Below are 18,185 nucleotides of genomic sequence, written 5' to 3' on the forward strand. Positions count from 1 at the left end.
TGCAACCTCCGCCTCCTGGGTTCAAGCGATTCTTCTGCCTCAGCCTCCCGAGTAGCTGGGACTACAGGCGTATGCCACCACATCCAGCTAATTTTTGTATTTTTAGTAGAGATGGGGTTTCACCATGTTGCCCAGGCTGGTCTCGAACTCCTAACCTCGTGATCCACCCACCTCAACCTCCCGTAGTGCTGGAATTGCTGGTGTGAGCCAATGCACCCAGTTGTTTTTACCTCTTTTCCACGTATTTATCCTTCTACATAGAAATTCTTGGTCAGGAAATACCAGAATTTTTGGTACATTGTGGAAGTGTCACAACTGACCTAAGATGAAAGGTAAATTAAAATGTCTACATATTTGGGAAAGGTGAGATTCTGGGATTTCATGGAGTCTGGAGTGAATAGAAAATTTGGAGACCTAAAAATTTAACTTACTCCCCGTCTCATTCTATCAGCTGAATGGGCATTTAAGTCATTCCAAGGTTTTAAGAACTGATCCTATTCCTGAGACGATGTAAATAAATACTAAATTTTATACTTATTTGGTGTAATGGTTGGAGACAAAGGAAATAAAGGAAACCAACATCAAATCATCAGTTTCCACAAGACTTTGAAGATAGACAAGGTGCATTTTACCAATAAATACACTCACCACTCAGAGTTCAGTCTAGGGGAAATCTTACACCAATATCTTTCAAGCCTCCTCTAGCAGAACTGTTAGCGCTGAAATTTTTGTCAGATACAGGAGAAAAGAAGTGGCTAAGAAGCAAATATTTTCAAGAGACATAATGACCAAGTTGGGGCTGCTGTTTTTCTTAGCCTTGAAACTAAACAGATTGAAAACTTTTGACTAAAATACATCCATATCATGTAGAAAAAAGAAAAAGCCAATCCAACAAAGTTATGGTGAAACATACTACCTGAAAAAAATTCTGGATTATCAAGAGTTGAATGTATTATCTGGGTTATCAAGAATTGAATTGAATACAATTCTCGGATTGTAGACTGAAATTTTCTGACATCTGGTCACAGGACTTTGGTTTGTTGATGCCTTGGTAAAATTAGTTCTCCTCTCATTCTCAAGGCATCACCTGGGATTAGTTGGACCCAGACGTCTAAATGATGCTATTTGGATCATATCATCATGGGGGAGCACCACTGAGATGAGCCAGACTGGTCTCTGAACCGCATTCATTTCCTAATTCTCTTCTCTTTTTTCTCTTTGCGCTTAGGAGATCTGGCCTTCTTACCTTCTCTATGGTGTTTGAATAGAAACATCTCTCGGTAGTGCTGTCCCAGGAATTCTGTCCTCACCCTTTCAGCATCAAGTGCAGATGAACCCAACATGTGTGTGAGAGAGATATAGTGGCAGAGTTACTGAGAAACAAAAACACCTTCCGCAGAGCCCCCTACGTCTGCAATGGCAACGCCATGCTTCCCCTTGAAAGCTGGTTCGCATGGAACTTTTATTTTGCTGTGAAACATCTAAACTGCCCCTCCTTTTGGGTGTGTCACAGCCCCTGTGATTTTGATTTGGAGGATTTGATTTGTTTGTGAACTCTTCGTGCTTTCTGTAATGGCTTGACTTTACTTTAACAGCTGGATTTTCAAAGACAAGCTGTGGCAATGTCCCTCTTCTCCCTAATACATACACAACCTTTGCTTTACTGAAGATCTTAATCATCACTTTCTTACACAGACAAACTTCTAACTTTCAGGGCTTATGTAAAACACAGAGTGTTCGTCTTTATGTAAAATGATGTCAGGCATCCGAGGCTTTAATAGATTTCTGCAATGCTTTGGTGGTGGGTGTGTGTGTGTGCTGTGCAACCAGGTTTTAAATCCTTAAGGTAAGATTTTAATGAGAACCAACTGTCAAAGGAGCTCATTTTCTGAATTTGTGCCACAACTTTATTTTGAAAACACAAGTTTTGCTAGAACCGGCTAGTTTTGACCGGGCTTAGGAAAAGGGGGCTGTTTTGAGTGTCTGAACAGAATTGAAAAATAAGAGAACCCTCTAAAAGAGAAAGGACATGCTCTTTCTAGGGAAGAAACAGGAGAACTTTCAGCCATCCCGCTAGGCCAGTGTTTTCCCAGCTCTGCAGTACTCTTGTAAATTTGTAAATTTGCCACAGCTCACTTGTAAATTTGCCAGGGTGGCAGGGACACATGACTCTTAGCTGGGAGGAATGCCAGCTATCAGAAGCCCCCAACTCTCAGGAGGGAGAAGGGGGCGGGTGCCCAGAGACCACCCTGGGTTATGTTTATTTTGGGGGATACTTGCTGGTACTGATAGCAAATCTCCCTAGACGGATGCAGCTCACATTGGAATGTCCTGTTGAGAATTCCTCAACTCCCTGGTATCAGACCTAGCACCTTATAAAGTAAATCCTTACATTATAACAAAGGTAAGTACAGCCTTTCCTATCTGGCCTTATATATCACCTGATCTTTTAGGTTCTTCTGTGCTTGACTCTGTCTCACCAGAAACCCCTTGTTTATTCTGAGCAGACAGAAACCCATAATTCTTATTCATTTTATCGGTTCTCCCTCTCTGTTCTCAAATCCCCTTCATTCCTCTTCGTTCCTGGTTACCTCATTGTCCCTTGGCCTCCAAAGAATCATCTCACACCCATAAGCCAGACAGATTAAAGTCCCTGTTTCCCAAGGTGTGTTTGGTCTGGCTCCAGCTGACCACTGGGATTTTGAGCTGTGATACTATTGTTGAGAGGAAACTCCCTTCCTTTTTATACTAAATGTATGCATTCTCCTGACCCTTAATCTAGCATGGAAAAAAAAAAAAAACTATCTATCTTCCCAAACATTTCTGACGGGAAACTTAATGCTCTCTTATCATCCACAAACTTCTCTTGAACCTTTGAGCTCCAAAAGAGAGTATAGATGCCATCTTAGGGATTAGGAATGTTTTGCAGTGTGTTTTTAGGGAATTTTAAATCAATAAATCTCAACCTGGGTGATTCAACCAGTGGATTTACTAAACTCAAGCATGGATGAGTTCAGTAAATCCTGTCTCATTGCCAAGCCCATTGAACTCAACCACCTGAGTTCCACAGCAGGTACTCAGAAGAGCAAATTATTCAGCAGTGGTGAAGAAAGATGGGCTTGGGGATTAAGGGAGGTCAAGGAGTGTTTTGTTCTCTTGTGGTAAGGAACGAAGAGAAGAAGAGGAAAAACAGTTCTAGAATAGCCTACTAGCATAACCTTTGCTTTAGAGATGCTGTTTCAGCTGTCATTATTTCATTGAACTTATTTCTCCACCATTTTTGAAGAATAAGCAGGAGTTATGTGCTTCTTGCTTATAAGAAAAATTATTGTTGCTCACTGTAGTTTGTAAGATTCAGGATGGCTTCCAAAGAAAAAGTCGTATGAACATATTATGAGTTAGTTTTTTTGGCCTTTGTGATGCTACAGAATCACATGCATGTCATGACATTCACCACATTTATGACTTTTATTTGGAGAAACACTGGAAATGAACAGTAGCAATGTATCTACGTAGGGGGAATGCAATGTCAAAATCCCGGGGGAATGCTTCCCCCTGTGTCCTCTTATTCATTCCTCCCTCTTTCCCTTCCTCCTCCTTCTCTTTCCTTCCTTTCTTTTGCTTGAGTGAACCAGAGGAAACCATTCATCTGGAAGCCTCCAAATGTAGACTTTTAAAAAATTTAGTCCTTGGCAGATCCTTGCAAAATTTCAGAACAATCAGCCATTTACATGCATACATACACGCATGTGCACAATGCAACGAGCCCACTCATCACTTAAAACTATACTGGGATTTAAAACAATGTTTAGATGCTTTAATTAAATAGTAAATTTTTGGTTTGTGTTGGATCTCTTATTTTATTGGCTAGGTAGTTTGGGGTGCAGCGGTGACAGAAGTTTAAGAAACGGAGTAGAAAGGTGAGGGCAGACTAGCCAGAATTGTCCTTTCTCTAGTCCCCTGTGCTAATTCTTGCATTTTGTGATTGTGGCATGTCTGCTGTGCTCTGAGTACAGAACTCCAGCATATGTCCAACTGTCTGCACAAGTGGAAGAAAGGAGGTCTTTTACAAGACTAGTGTTGACAGCAATGCTGTCAATTAATGTAGCCATAGCAAACTATTCATCAAATTTATGTCTGCACATGGCTTTCTTTACCTTAAATTCAGGCACTTGTTTTACCTTCCCTACATCTATTTTAATCAAGTAGCCAAGTCACCTGAAAAAATCTATAGACTTTTGAAACCATACATTCAAGATTAATGTCAAAACAAAGGAGATGAAACACATGCAATTTTTTTCTAAACACAGAATGCAAATAATCAAACTGAGAAGGTTCCCAGTCTTCTTGTTTCCAAATGAATCATCCATTTCATGGTTGATTGTACTTCGCAAGGTGGCTGCAGTAGATATCCCATCATACATACTCTTCTTAAACTTGATGTTGACACTCTTCTCATAAACCTGAGAGGGCCTTTGACTATGGTGGAAGTGACACTATGTGACTTCTAAGGCTAGGCCACAAAGAAAGATCTAGTTTCTACCTGGCTCTCTTAAGACAGCTGCTCTTAGGACCCTGTCACCATGCTGTGAGGAAGCCAAGCAGCCAAGAGAGAGACCACATGTCGGTGTTCCAGCTGATGACCTCAGCTGTGGTCCCTCTGGTCAGCCTGGAGCTTGGAGTCATCTGAAGGTTACTGTGTGGGAGTAACCATCCGATGATTCCAGGTTCCAGAAGTCATTCTCAGCATCTGAGCTGAGCTGTCCCTGCTAAGCCTTGCCCAAATTGCAGATCTGTGAGATGGAGAAAAAGATTTATTGTAAGCCACTAAGTTTTGGATTTTTCTTATTCACCAATAGGTAATTCCACCTCTGAGCTCTCCCCTTCTACTGGGAGTTTGCTGTTGGCTCTAATAATTTCATATGTTTAAACATCAACTTTTAAAGAAGCCATCTAAACTGGGATCTTGAGTTCCTAAGATTTAGCCACAGGAAAAAGTAGAAGTTCCCTGCAAAATGAGTGCTGTGAACGAAGAAAAAAGAAGTTAAAATCTAATGGAGCTATCATTAATAATGCAGCAACAGTCACCATTCCTGGGTACCTACAGTACTCCACCATCTATCACATTAGAACAGAGATAAATTGGAAAATGCTTCTTGACAGAGCAAGTTGTTTTCAAAAGATCAGAAAATGAGAAATCTAAAGAAAGAAGGATGGAAAGAGCAACAATGTGATATGAGCTATGCCATCGACTTAGGATGACTCTGGTCTTTGCATCACAGAATTTTATTCTTTATTTTTTAGAAACTGATGTTTATTTTCTGTCAACCTTATTTTCATGTTGCTTAAGAGTCCGTGCAAGAACAGCTTAAGACCATTCAGTGGTTGCTCCTACCCATTCAGTGGCCTGAGCAGTGGGAGCTGTGGACCAGTCTTCCGTGGCAGGCTGAGCGCTCCAGTCTTCAGTAAGAACTGCTGAATAGGCACAGAGGGTACCTGCATGTCTTCAGACCAGTCTGCAACTTCAGACTGAATAGCAGTAAACTCAGGAGCTGGAACAGTCCATTTACCCTGAAATTCCTTCTTGGTCACAGCCTTTTCAGCAGCAGCCTGCTCTTCTTTTTCAATCTCTTCAGGATCTCTGTAGAAGTAGAGATTAGACATGACCTCCCATGGGTGTTGCAGGAAATGGTGCCGCCCATGGGGAGAACTTCCCAGGCCAGCATCCACCACATCTGACCCACTGAGGGAGCTCCCTTGTTGTTGCATGTGATGGCAATGTCCACATGGCGTAGAGGAGAATCTGTGTTGCACAAAGCAATGGCAGGTGATTTAACACAAGATGCCCCTCTGAGAGACTGGTGGTCAGTCCTGGGGTCAGAAATCACAAGAAGCTGTGGCTCCCAGTAGTCTGCCTGTATCTGGTTAGGAAGGTTCAAGGAGTGAAGCAGTCAGCAATTGGAGTAGCTCCAGTGGCAGCAGCAAACTACAGCATGGCTTTCTGGCCAGTATTCCTGGGGGATATGACACTGACATCAGCAGGGTTTTCAATAACAACAATGGCATGAGTTGCCAGCCGAAGCTTCTCCCAAGTCCTCTTCAGATTTATGCTGTAGATGCCATCTCTTTTCCTTTTATAGATGTACTGTTCCATTTGGAAGTCAAAGTTGGTGCCACCTAAGTGGGTTCCTACTGCAAGGAAATTAAGGACATCCTCCTCCTTCATTTGCAGGATATCAAGGGCTCCAGACATTGTGAAAGTTTCTCTTTAAATTATGACAGGAACCTGAAATTAAGAACAACGTCATATGGACCCCTCTGTAGGTAGCGCGGAAACGCTGCCTCACAGAATTTTAGAACCTCAATATTATAAGAGATCAACTAGTTTGGGTCTGATTAACCTCTCTTGTCAAATCCCTGAGTCCCATCTGCAAAGAAAAAATATCATCTAGTTTCTGTTTAAATATCTTTGATATCAGAGAAAATCCTCTTAATTTCTCAAAGAAGTTAGGTGTTAAAGGATTCTTCCTTGGGTTAAGCTAAAACCATTCTCCCTGCAATTTTAACATTTGGTTTTATTGTGAAGTTGTATCTTTTGCAGGAGGTTTGGTTCTATAGCCACATGAGGCAGCAATTGAATATGGCCAAACATGGTCTTGAAAGTTCCTCAGGAAAGCAACCCAGCCATTATTAGCCTATGATTTGTTAGCCAGCATTCCTGTCATGTTGGAACTGATGACTGTTTCTTTGGTTGAAAAGCAGAAAATGTAGTTGGTTTGCATAATGGAGATGGAGACATTTAAAAAAATATGAATTTTACAAAACTAGAATTACACTCAGACTGGGGAGATACTTATGTTCTGAGAGGCAAAATGGACTTGAGATGGGAGAGCTCATGCTTCCTGGCTCCTGCCCATTCTGGGGCACATATACACTCATTAAGCAGAATGACTGAAGGAGCCACCCACACTACTTACTTGTATTTTTCTCTAAAAATAGGATTATTTTTGCAGGGCTCATCCAATTGAATGAGTGTCCATTAAACACACTTATGGCATACACCACTGTAGGCCTGTCCTCTAGAGCTCCGTATAGCAAGTCTCATGTCATCTCCAGGAAAGCATTTTGAAGACAGTGATTAGAATTCTCGAGTCAGCTCCACATGAAGCACCATCATTCCTTCAAATGTTTCTCATAGAACATAGTTTTGAGCCCCTACTCACTTGTATTTCTTCTCGGAACAGAGCTGAACATGTGCCCATAAGTATAAATTCCTGGACTGTTCAGACTGTGCACATGGGATGGGGTCAGCATGGAATAGAGGAGACGGACACATCTTTCCTTCTGAATTCTGACTTCCCTTACGCCAGCCAAAAATTGCATTTGAATTTTGGCAACAAAATCCTACTGTGGTATTATAGTTATCAAAATCCCAAGTGCTTTGAGCTATTTAAACGTGCAGAAAATGAAATAGCAGACATTCATGAACTCATCACCAAGATTAACATGTTAACAGCTTTGCCTTATTTACCTTGGATTACTAAATCTTTCTTTACGTGGGTTTTTATTTGCCTGATTCTCCCGTATACTGTATTTTTGCACCCATCTAATCACCCTGTCAAGAGTTACAAATTCAATAATTATTTCTTAAATTCCTCCTGTGTCCTCTTTGGGGTCTTAATTTTGCTATTTCGATGCGTTATGTATTATCTCAGACTCATATTCACAATTTTTGTTAGGGACCCTGTACACACAACTTTTTTTACAAAAATGAATGGGACAGGTTGATGACAGAGCTCTGGGATCCACCACTAATGACATCCTGTAGACTGGCTGAAGCATTATTTCATCTCTATGACCCTCTTGTGCCTTTGTTTATGTCGTTTCTTTCTCCTGGAATGGCTTCTTATTTCCTTCTTCCATCTGACCAACTTATGTTACTTAACCCCTTGAGGTTCAGTGTTGGCTCTTCCAGGAACCCTTCTCTGATCATTACCTGCTAGGTGAGGTGCTCTACCTTTGTTCATCTCTTTAGGGTAGCATCTCTGCTCTACAGTCCTCATTGGCTATCCTGTCTATCTTCCTACTCATATTTAAGTCCTTTAAGGGCAAAAATATCATTATGTTTTCCTTTATATTCTTAACCCTTATCAATGTGCCAGAACTTCAAAAGTACCAGATCACATCAGATGCTCAAAAATGCTTGTTAAATAAATATATAACAATAAAACAATTTAGGCAAATCTTTCTTCCTTCCTTCCATTACAGAGATACTTTCCACAATACCTCTGATAGATCATCACTTCCATCATGGAGAATTTGCTACCTAACAGGGCAGCCGATTCCCTATTTGAATGGCTCTGGATTTTGAAAGTCTCCAATTAAGCTCCGAATCAGTTTCCTGTAACAACACTGTAAGTTCTCATTATAAATAAGTCAAGTCTCCTTTCTGAATGTTAAAGATTCTTATATGGTATTCCTTGGGTAACTAAGTAGTTTTTAGTGAATATATTTTACGCACAGCAGGCAGAGCTGGAGAAATTATTTCGCTGTTCAGAACTGAGGCACTTTCTGGGGCATCCCATTAAGGATTTCTACCCTGAATTCTTTCCAGAAGCTAATTGGGTCTGTGAAGACCACAGAGTACAGGTGTTCCATGTTCTATGCAGCTCAGATTCCTACATAAACATGCTGTTACTTTCTCGAGCGTCATAAGCTCCTGGGTGGTCTTAGGGCTGCCTTCAAAGGAAAACAAGTAAGACTTTCCTCTCATTGCTGATCACTTGAAGACCTGGTTAGCATACAACATTCTGGAATCTCTATTTACTGAGTCATGAGTTCTCACCTGAAAGGAAACTTCAATGACTAACTCTGGCTAATTCCAAACCTCATTGAATAGCCAAAGATTTGTAGGAAAAGTAAAAGTGAGAGAAACAGGTAACTTCTGTGCTAAGTTCAATGCCTTTCTCTAAGCTCTTGATGTAACTATTACTTAGCAAGGTGAAAGCAATTGACATTTTCCTCAGGAAATATAGAAGCAAGCCATTTTACGGATAAAAGTTAGTGCTTTTTTTTGTTTTTGTTTTTTGTGTTTTTTTTTTGGTCCCAGGTTGCAGATTTTTCCAAATAGTGGTGAGTTGGCTAAGTTTTATAACAGAGCAGTCATTATTCTTTTTGTATAGAATGTCAGTGTTTCTTATGTGCCAGGCACTGTGCTAGGTACTTTGCAGGACTTACCTAATGTGGCCCTCCTAACAATCCTGAGAAATAAGTATTATTATCTCCATTTTATATGTGACGTTCTGAAGGCTCAGGAAAATTAAGAAATATGTCCAGTGTTTCAGAATTACTAAATTGCAGAAACAATCCAAATCCAGATGGCTCTGATGCCACAGCTCATGGGCTTTGTAATAGGCCATGCTGTCCCTCATTTCAACATCAGCTTCCGCATGTGATCTTCCATGTGGATATGAGCACTGCCTTTACTTCCAGATCCAATGTTCTCAGATCACCTCTATTATCTGCATGTGATTGGGTGCCATCCACTTAGGACAAAGTTATAACATTCTTTTCTTATCAACCAGAGTGTATTTAATTTTGTTTTAAAATAACATCACACTTAAGAATATCCAGAATGCATGTAAATGATTGCTTGGATGTTTTAGCTTCTCGGCTCACTGAGACCTGTGCCTCCGGTTTCAATGATTCTCATGCCTCAGCCTCCTGAGTAGCATGCAGCACCATGCTTGGCTAATTTTTGTATTTTTAGTGGAAATGGGGTTTCACCATGTTGACCAGGCTGGTCTCGAGCTCCTGACCTCAAGTGATCCACCCTCCTTGGCCTTCTAAAGTGTGGGAATGACAGGTATGAGCCAACACGCCTGGCAGCTTCTCTCTTTTATCTCGACTTTGGGTTGGCTAGAGGGATGGAGTAGAGGAAGGTGAACTTTACTTAATAGGGCCCAACAAAAGTATTTAGTAAGAAGCTCAATTTATTTAAAAAATCTGAGTCCTTTGGACTGAAAAGTCAGAGATAGTTTTTGCTGATACTCATCATGAGTATTTTATTTGCATTATTTAGGCTATTTTTTCCACCCATCTTGATGCTCCATGCTTGACAGCAAATTCTTTAGACCAGAGGTTGGCTGAATTTTGTCCACTGTCTGTTTTTGTAAATAGAGTTTTAATGGAGCACAGCCATGCTCACTTGTTTACATGTTGTTTTTGGTTGTTTTTATACTACAAAGGCAGAGAGAAGTAGTTGCAACTAAGACTGTATGGTCCACACAGTCTAAAATATTTACTTTCTGACCCTTTACAGGAATAGCTTGCCAACCCTTGCTTTAGGCAGACCAAAAATGTATGGATGCTGCAGGCCAGCTTTGAATCTCTGTGTCTAGACTTGAATGAGGAGGAATTTGGACTTGGATGGCAGGACTAGGACATCTTTAAAGGCTCTTCCAAGTCTGCATTTCAAGGACTTAAAAATTCAGCATTATATATATTTTTTCTCATAAATAAAGTGTATGAGGTAGGACCCGGATAGCAGATGTGGACTTGTAACAAATCTTGGAGTGCAATGGCTATGTTAAAAACAGACATTTCTGTTTTGTTAATTCTTACTATGCTGATGCTCAAATATAGCAAACTATGAATCCAGCGCATTAGTTAAATTTTGAACAGTCTCTAAAGGCAGCTAAGGCTGAATACGTGGAAGTGGGCCATGTCTGGTTATATTGACATCAACAAGTATTTGAAAGGAATCAAACTACATAATTGTACCATTTTGCTTGTCGGTATTTGTAACATATTATTTGTGTCTTCTATGAAAACTCCCTCCAGTCATGAATGTTTTATTAATTTATTTGTTGCCCATCAACCTTATGCACCCCGCTATATGAAACAATAGAGGAAATGTGGTCACTACCCTGGAGAACTGTGCTGCTCAGTTTTTGGACTTTCTTCCCATGCCTCAGGACCTGTTGTAATGTTTTGGTTATTTTTTAAAGTATTTCCTAGTAATTAAGATGCATGTCTGAAAAATTATGTATAATGTCAGAGGCCCAAAACCTTGGGATCTGACACTGGCTGGGTTTCTTTTTGCATCCTTGGGAACTTTGGCTGCATTTAAATTAGAAAACTCATCTTTTGTAACTACAGGCTTGTTTTTTTTTTTTTTTTTTTTTTTTTTTTTAAGCCTCCTGTATTCTCTGTAGATCTTATTTGGCTCACTGGTTAGTCACCTGGTCTTTTAACTTGGGCCAAGCTTTCTCTGAATACCAGAAGGATTTCAAAAGTAGATGTTTAAAGACATCTGATCCCTGATGTATTGCTTAAAATCATCATCTACACATGTATGTACATAAATATATTTTTAAAATATTAACTTCGTATATTTTTAAGTATTTTCTGTGTTATGAAGTATTCTACATTCAGATTTTTTTCCTATTGAATTTAAAATCAAAACAGACATATGTGAGTCAAACAACAAAAACTGTAAAAATACCTGTAAGGTTTAAAATGATTTGCCTGGGGAGAAGAATATCTTATGATATTGAAAATGGGAAAAAAGTTTTACCTTGGAAGGAAAAAAAGATATCATGCTCGAGGAAAAAAGATGAATTTCCTGCATAGACATTGGGAATGGATTATGGGCATGATCCAGTAGGAGGTCAGAGCTGTCGGCACATCACACAGTGGCACCATTGTGAACTTGTTGATAGGATGTTCTGTAATTGTTCTCAAGTCAGCCAGTTTATGAATATTTTGTCTTCTGCGTCAGCAAAGAGAAGAATTTTCATCACCTATTTCATTAGTATTTCCTTTCTTTTCTTCACCTATAAGTGTCTAACAAAATATTTTATCTTAGGTACCTAATAAGTATATATTGATGAATAACTTCACTGTTTAAATCAGCTCATTGGCATGTTTACTGATAGTAAAAAAAAAAATGAATGAACTTAAAAATTCTGGAGAGAAAATGCATACATTCCAGAATTGTTTAAAAGAGAACCTTTATGATGGTTCTAGATGAATTCATCAAAGTTGATTTCAGGTAATAGCAATTTGTCAATAGATGAATTGGCCCTATGACTCATTTGCCCATTTAATGATTCATAATTTTGTTCTGACAAGTAATAAAGTAACAGGAATGTCTGTTTCAGTGAGGCCGCTCAATATACAGCTTACTTTGGAGAAAGACAATTTCTTGGGTTTAAAAAAATTCGGATACCAGGTATATCATCCATCTCAATGAATTTTTAAATAGTATAGTGAATTTTAAATAGTATAGTGAAGTGAAACCAATCTCTTGCTTTTCCTGCCTCCTATAATTTACAGATTTTCTTTCTTGACAGGGAGAGAGAGGAGTTGCATTACAAGTATGGACTAGGAATATTTTTATACATGGATAAGGAGAGGCTTGTATGCCTGTGACTGTGAGTCATGAACTGATATAATGGGAGTGTGAAGATACTCAATGGTTTTAAGCTTGGAATTTTTCAAATGGTTGTGCCAAGAACTACAAAGCAACAAGTTCTTGGTGAATCAATAATGTTGAAAATTGTTTTCTTGGCAAATTGGTTTTTTTAATGAATCGTTAGTCAATCACTTACTATTTGACTAATTTTATTCACACTGGTCTATCTCGTATGAAATAATCTTCCCTCTCCCATGAGAGACCCACTTATCCGGATGCCAAAACCAGTCTTATCTGGAAGCAGGTAAATGAAGCTGCTGCCATATTTCCCAGACCCCATAGCTTTATAATGATAAATTGTTTTATTCCATGCAAAGAAAAACAATCTTTTAAAGTGTCTTTTTGGAGAATTAGTTATTGAACATTTCAACGTGGTAACATTTAAAACAAGATTTCATTTTAACCACTAAAATGGCTTAGCCATAACTCCTATTAGAGGTATGGCCTAGAATGTAAAAGAAAGAACTTGGTTGTGTATAAAAGAAAGGGAGAGAAAAGAAGAGTAAATGTAGAAAAATGAGTAAAAATACTGCAGGCTGTAAGAAACAGAAGAAAGATGCCTGAAGACATAAAATTGCATAGGGCTATTAGTCTGGTAGGTGCTTATGTACATGGGTGTGTATGCTGGTATAAGACAATGAAGGTTAAATGTATCTGCGTCTTAAAGATAGAAGGTCCACTCTCCCAAAATATTCAACCTTTTCAAAATATTCAGCATCGTATAGTGGCTAATAGATATAAGTAATTTCCAGGCTTGCTCTGTTGATGTCACCCTGTCCCTGTGTCTTAGCAATTGGGATGGGGATTCAAGGACTGGAAAGCAGGGTATTGGTTCTGACATTCTAATGGCATTGGACAAACTCCTCTCCACTTGTGTTTTCAGTAGTGACAGCCAGAAACTAATGGCAAGAGGGTTCTAGAATTGACTGTGTGAATAATGAAAGGTACTAGGGGTCACTGCCAAAATACCAATCTACATTCTTTTCTGTTATCAGGACACTGGCATCCACGGGGGGAAAAAAAAAAAGTCTTTGTAGAAAAAACTCAAGTATTATTCTACCAAGTTTCTCTTTGCAACATGTGCAGTGTGCCCAGAGTTTTAAATTGGTCTTTCTATTTTTCAAATAAGAAACTGTTCTTATTTAAAGAACAGTTCTTAGTGTTCTTATTTCAAGTATCAGTGCAGAGCCCAGATTTTTCTCCAACGTGTTTTCCCAACACAACGAAACTAAACTTGAGGTCCTTGGAAATTCTGCTTGGTATGAGTCTTTGTCTTTCCATTTGGTTTTTCTTTTTCCTCCCCTTGTTTTCACTAGATTGAATTCCATTTCTTTCTTCTTTGAAAAAAAAGAGCTGCATCAGGCATGGGGATCAGGAAAAGGTTTTTTCACCTCCATGATTTTGGTAGCAATACAGACATCTGGCAGCAAGGAGTATAAAAAACTTCTTTACCTTTTTTACTTTTTTTAAGGAAGCCATTATTTCAGGTAGAGGATATCAACTAACATATTCTTGCAGGCATTGGGCTCTTTCTTTCAAGACCTCCACTGGTGATCAAACTAAATATTTAAAAGGACATTCCTATAAACAAAAGCATGGTCTGCATTCACAAACCATTTTCAACAAGATCTCTTTCCAGTCAAGACTCTGACCATCTGCTTGCCATCTTATATTTTTTAATATTATTCTGTCAAATACATGCTCTGTCAATGCAGGTAAAGGAATACTCGAAAAATCTGAACATACACAAATCAGTGGGTCCAGATGACATGAATCCAAAAGTCTGGAGGGAATTAGCTAATGCAGACTTGCAAATAAGTGCCCCAAACAGAGCACCTTCACAATAATATTTTATCAAACTGCCCTTCTTTCAGGAAGTACACAGATAGTAAAATAAATACAATCAACATTCCCTTTAACTCTCCTGGCAGAAACTGTTACCTTGGACAAGTTACCATTTACAAGGCTGCACATATGAACTTACTCTAAAAGCAAAGCCAAAAAAAAAAAAGTATTATATCACCAAGAAAGAGCAAAACAAAACAAAACAAAAACAAACAAACAAAAAAGAATTAGTACTTTCTAAAGATTATAGATATAGTCTGTAATTTGTTATTGACTAAGAGTACCTTTGAGATCTAAAAAAGGGTTACCAGGCCAGATGTGGTGGCTCATGCCTGTACTCCCAGCACTTTGGGAGGCCATGGTGGCGGACCACTTGAGGTCAGAAGTTTGAGATTAGCCTGGCCAATAGGGTGAAACCCTGTGTCTACCAAAAATACAAAAATTAGTCGGGTGTGTTGGTGGATACCTGTAATACCAGCTACCCGGTGGGCAGAGGCAGGAGAATCGTTGAACCTGGGAGGCGGAGGTTGCAGTGAGCTAAGATCGCACCACAGCACTCAAGCCTGGGTGACAGAGCCAGACTTTGTCTAAAAATAATAAATAAATAAATAAATAAATAAATAAATGGATAGCCACATAGGAGATGTGGCTGAGAGGTTTAAGGGGGACAGTTCAGGACTGTGAGCCAGAATGACCCTGAGTCTGGTCTTATTAGTCATCTGCCTGTGCAACCACAGCTGTGGACCTTGCATGGGCAAAAGCTGGGCTGAGCAAGAGAGTATGACAGAAGTAATGCTCCAGGCCTATTCTTCAGAGGACCAGTAACTTTCACCCTGGCCACTTGAAAGCCATCCACCATGTAACAAGTTGAACCACCCTAAGATTGCCATGTTGTGTGGACGTCCAAGCTAGTCATCTGGAGAAAGTGAAGTGGGCGGCGGTGGGGGTGGGGAGGAGAGATAGGGGGAGAGTAGGGAGAAAGCTCTTCTAGCCACCCTGGCATCCTAGTACGGATTCCAGACAAGTAAATAAAGAAGACATCTTGAACATTCCAGCCCCAGAAGATGCCATATGAAGGGGAACAAAAGAACCCAGCCAATATCCAGAACAGAGAGCCCAGCTATATGGCCCCAGTTGAGCTGGCCCCGTTATTCCCAACCGTCCAAATCGCCTCAACTGAGGCCTCAGGTATTGTGAAGCAGAAACAAGCCATCTGTACTGTGCCCTCCTTGAACTCCTGATTCCTAGAACCATGAGCTTAACAAAATGGTTGTTGTCAATGCCAGGGGTATGGGGGAGCAGGGGTTTACGCAGCAAAAGGTAGAACTAACAACTTTTCTTTTACTTTAGGAAACTTTATTCCTTTTATTCCTTGTGTTTCTCTACTTTGTTGTTCCTATTTTCCTTTTTGTTCCTTTATTTATTGCTATTTTTCTCTACTCATTATGCTAAGATAATTAAGCATATTTAAAAATTTATTTTGTTTGCAAATGAGGTGAGTTTTGGTATGCTCTCCTGCCCACCCCCGCCCCCCCCCCCGCTTGTATATTATCTTATTTTGTTATTTATTTAAAGACAGGTTCCCTCTCTGTTGCTTGGGCCGGAGTACAGTGAGTGGTGTGATCCTAGCTCACTGAAGTCTCATCATTCATTATTTTAAAATGAAGTGAGTTGTACTTAAAATTTCCTCTCAGAAAACTAGATTAATCAATTCTTATTTTCATGTAGACACCAATGACCCAAACCTTTAAAAATGTATATAAATATGAAAAACTGGAAAGCAATAGAATGTCCAACAAAACAACTAAATACAATGCAACTGATTAAAAAATGCTCCACTGACTGTATCTGGAGCAGCCATTGCTATCTCTTTGCCTCACCTCTGAACACTCTCACCTGCTAACACTGATCCAGTTACAAAAGCCCTACTACTGTTCCTCTAGTGTACCATGTGCACTCTCTTTGCTGTGCTGTTTCCCCTTGCCTGGTAAATTTCAAGAAATGCACACAAGGTACCCTCTTTCTTCTTCGGGTCTCAGGTTATCAATGTAGCCTTTCTTGACCACTGCACATATGACATGAGACTCCTCCCCTTCCTAACACACACTATCTCCCTTGCCCTGCTTGATTTTTCTCTTTAATGCCTCTCACCATCTGCTGTATCATGTATTCACTTATTTATTTATTGTCTTCTCCCACTAGAATATCAGCTCCATGAGGGCTGAGACTATGTGGTCTTGTTCAGGGCCTGTCCCCGGCATCTCTAGTACTGTTTGGCAAATGGTAAATATGAGCCAAGGAAGCATGCTTGACTCCTTGACTCCATGCAGCTGAGATGCAACGGATTTTAACTTCTGTCAAAGCCACTAACAATACGTCATTAAGAGAAAATAACAGGTTACAGAATAGTACGGAGAGTTTATGCATACGCTTTGAAAAAACTGTAATAGTCTTGACTGGATGTATAACTAGAAATGAGAAAGGTCCTCATTTTGTCAGCCGGGTATAAAATTGGAGGAAGCATTGGTGCTCTGTCCCGTGTGACAGAACAGTACACTGTTACTAAGAGAATGGAACAGCCTGGGGTGATGCAGGAAAGGGAAGGGGAGGCAGAACACGGGCTGAGCCAGAAACAGAGGCAGCACTAACTTTCCTACCCAGCAGCCGTTTCCTCCTTGCCCTTACCAACAAAATCCTGATGTCATTGAGAGGAACGAGGGACCCAGCCAAAAATACTCACTTTCCTGAACTCCTTGCAGCTAGGAGACCATACGAAAAGCGCTGGCTAATGAGAAGTAAAGCAAAAGTTTCTAAAAAAGCTTTTACTTTTCTGATAAAGGCACTACCGTTTCCTCAGAAAGTTCCTTTGAAACTTTTTGTTCCATTCTCTTAGTAACCCGTGTGCTGTTCCGTTGCCCAGGTTAAAGTACAAGACTTCCTCCAATTTTATATCCAGATGACAAAATGAGAACCTTCTCTTTTCTAGTTATGCACCCAGTTGAGACTATTACACTTTTTTCAAAGCATGTGTATCAACTCTCCATGCCATTCTGTGACCTGTGCTTCTCTCTCAATTACTGAGGTGGGCACTGCTTCTCTCCTTCCTGCCACAGAAGGATATGAGACCTGGAGCTGCAGCAGCCATCTTGTGACAAAGAGGCACCAGCTGTGAGGCAGAGGCTTTCATGATAAGAATGGTGAAATGGAACAATAGAAAGAGGCTGGGTCCTGGCCGGGCATGGTGGCTCACATCTGTAATCCCAGCACTTTGGGAGGCCAAGGCAGGCGAATCACGAGGTCAGGAGTTCGAGACCAGCCTGGCCAACATGGTGAAACTCCGTCCTTACTAAAAATACAGAAAATTAGCTGGGCGTGGCGGGTGCCTGTAATCCCAGCTACTCGGGAGACTCAGGCAGGAAAATCGCTTGAACCTGGGAGGCAGAGGTTGCAGTGAACCGAGATCGCACCACTGCACTTCAGCCCAGGAGACAGTGAGGCTCTGTCTCAAAAAAAAAAAAAAAAAAAAGGAAGAAAGAAAGAGCCTGCATCCTATGGCTGGGCACAGTAGCTCATGCCTGTAGTCCCAGTACTTTGGGAGGCTGAGGCAGGCCAATCACTTAAGGCCAGGAGTTTGAGACCAGCCTGGTCAACAGGGTGAAACCCCGTCTCTACAAAAATACACACACACACACACACACACACAGAAAGTAGCTGGGCATTATGGTGGAAGCCTGTAATCTCAGCTATTTGGGAGGCTGAGGCAGGAGAATTGCTTGAACCCAGGAGGTTGAGGTTGCAGTGAACTGAGATCATGCCATTGCACTCCAGCCTGGGCAACAGAGCAAGAGGAAGGAAGGAAGGA

General features: G+C 40.3%; 1 long non-coding RNA gene across 1 annotated transcript in view; it reads right to left on the minus strand.

The window, feature by feature from the left end:
• Positions 1–5,267: 5,267 nt before the first annotated feature.
• Positions 5,268–18,185, minus strand: part of LOC105537091 — a 68,628-nt gene continuing 55,710 nt past the window's right edge. Inside the window, exon 2 of the long non-coding RNA XR_001005671.1 lies at positions 5,268–6,286. This is a non-coding gene — a long non-coding RNA (uncharacterized LOC105537091). The remainder of the gene's footprint in view (positions 6,287–18,185) is intronic.

This window comes from Mandrillus leucophaeus, unplaced genomic scaffold (assembly GCF_000951045.1).
Source record: "Mandrillus leucophaeus isolate KB7577 unplaced genomic scaffold, Mleu.le_1.0 Scaffold169, whole genome shotgun sequence".
NCBI lineage: Eukaryota > Metazoa > Chordata > Mammalia > Primates > Cercopithecidae > Mandrillus > Mandrillus leucophaeus.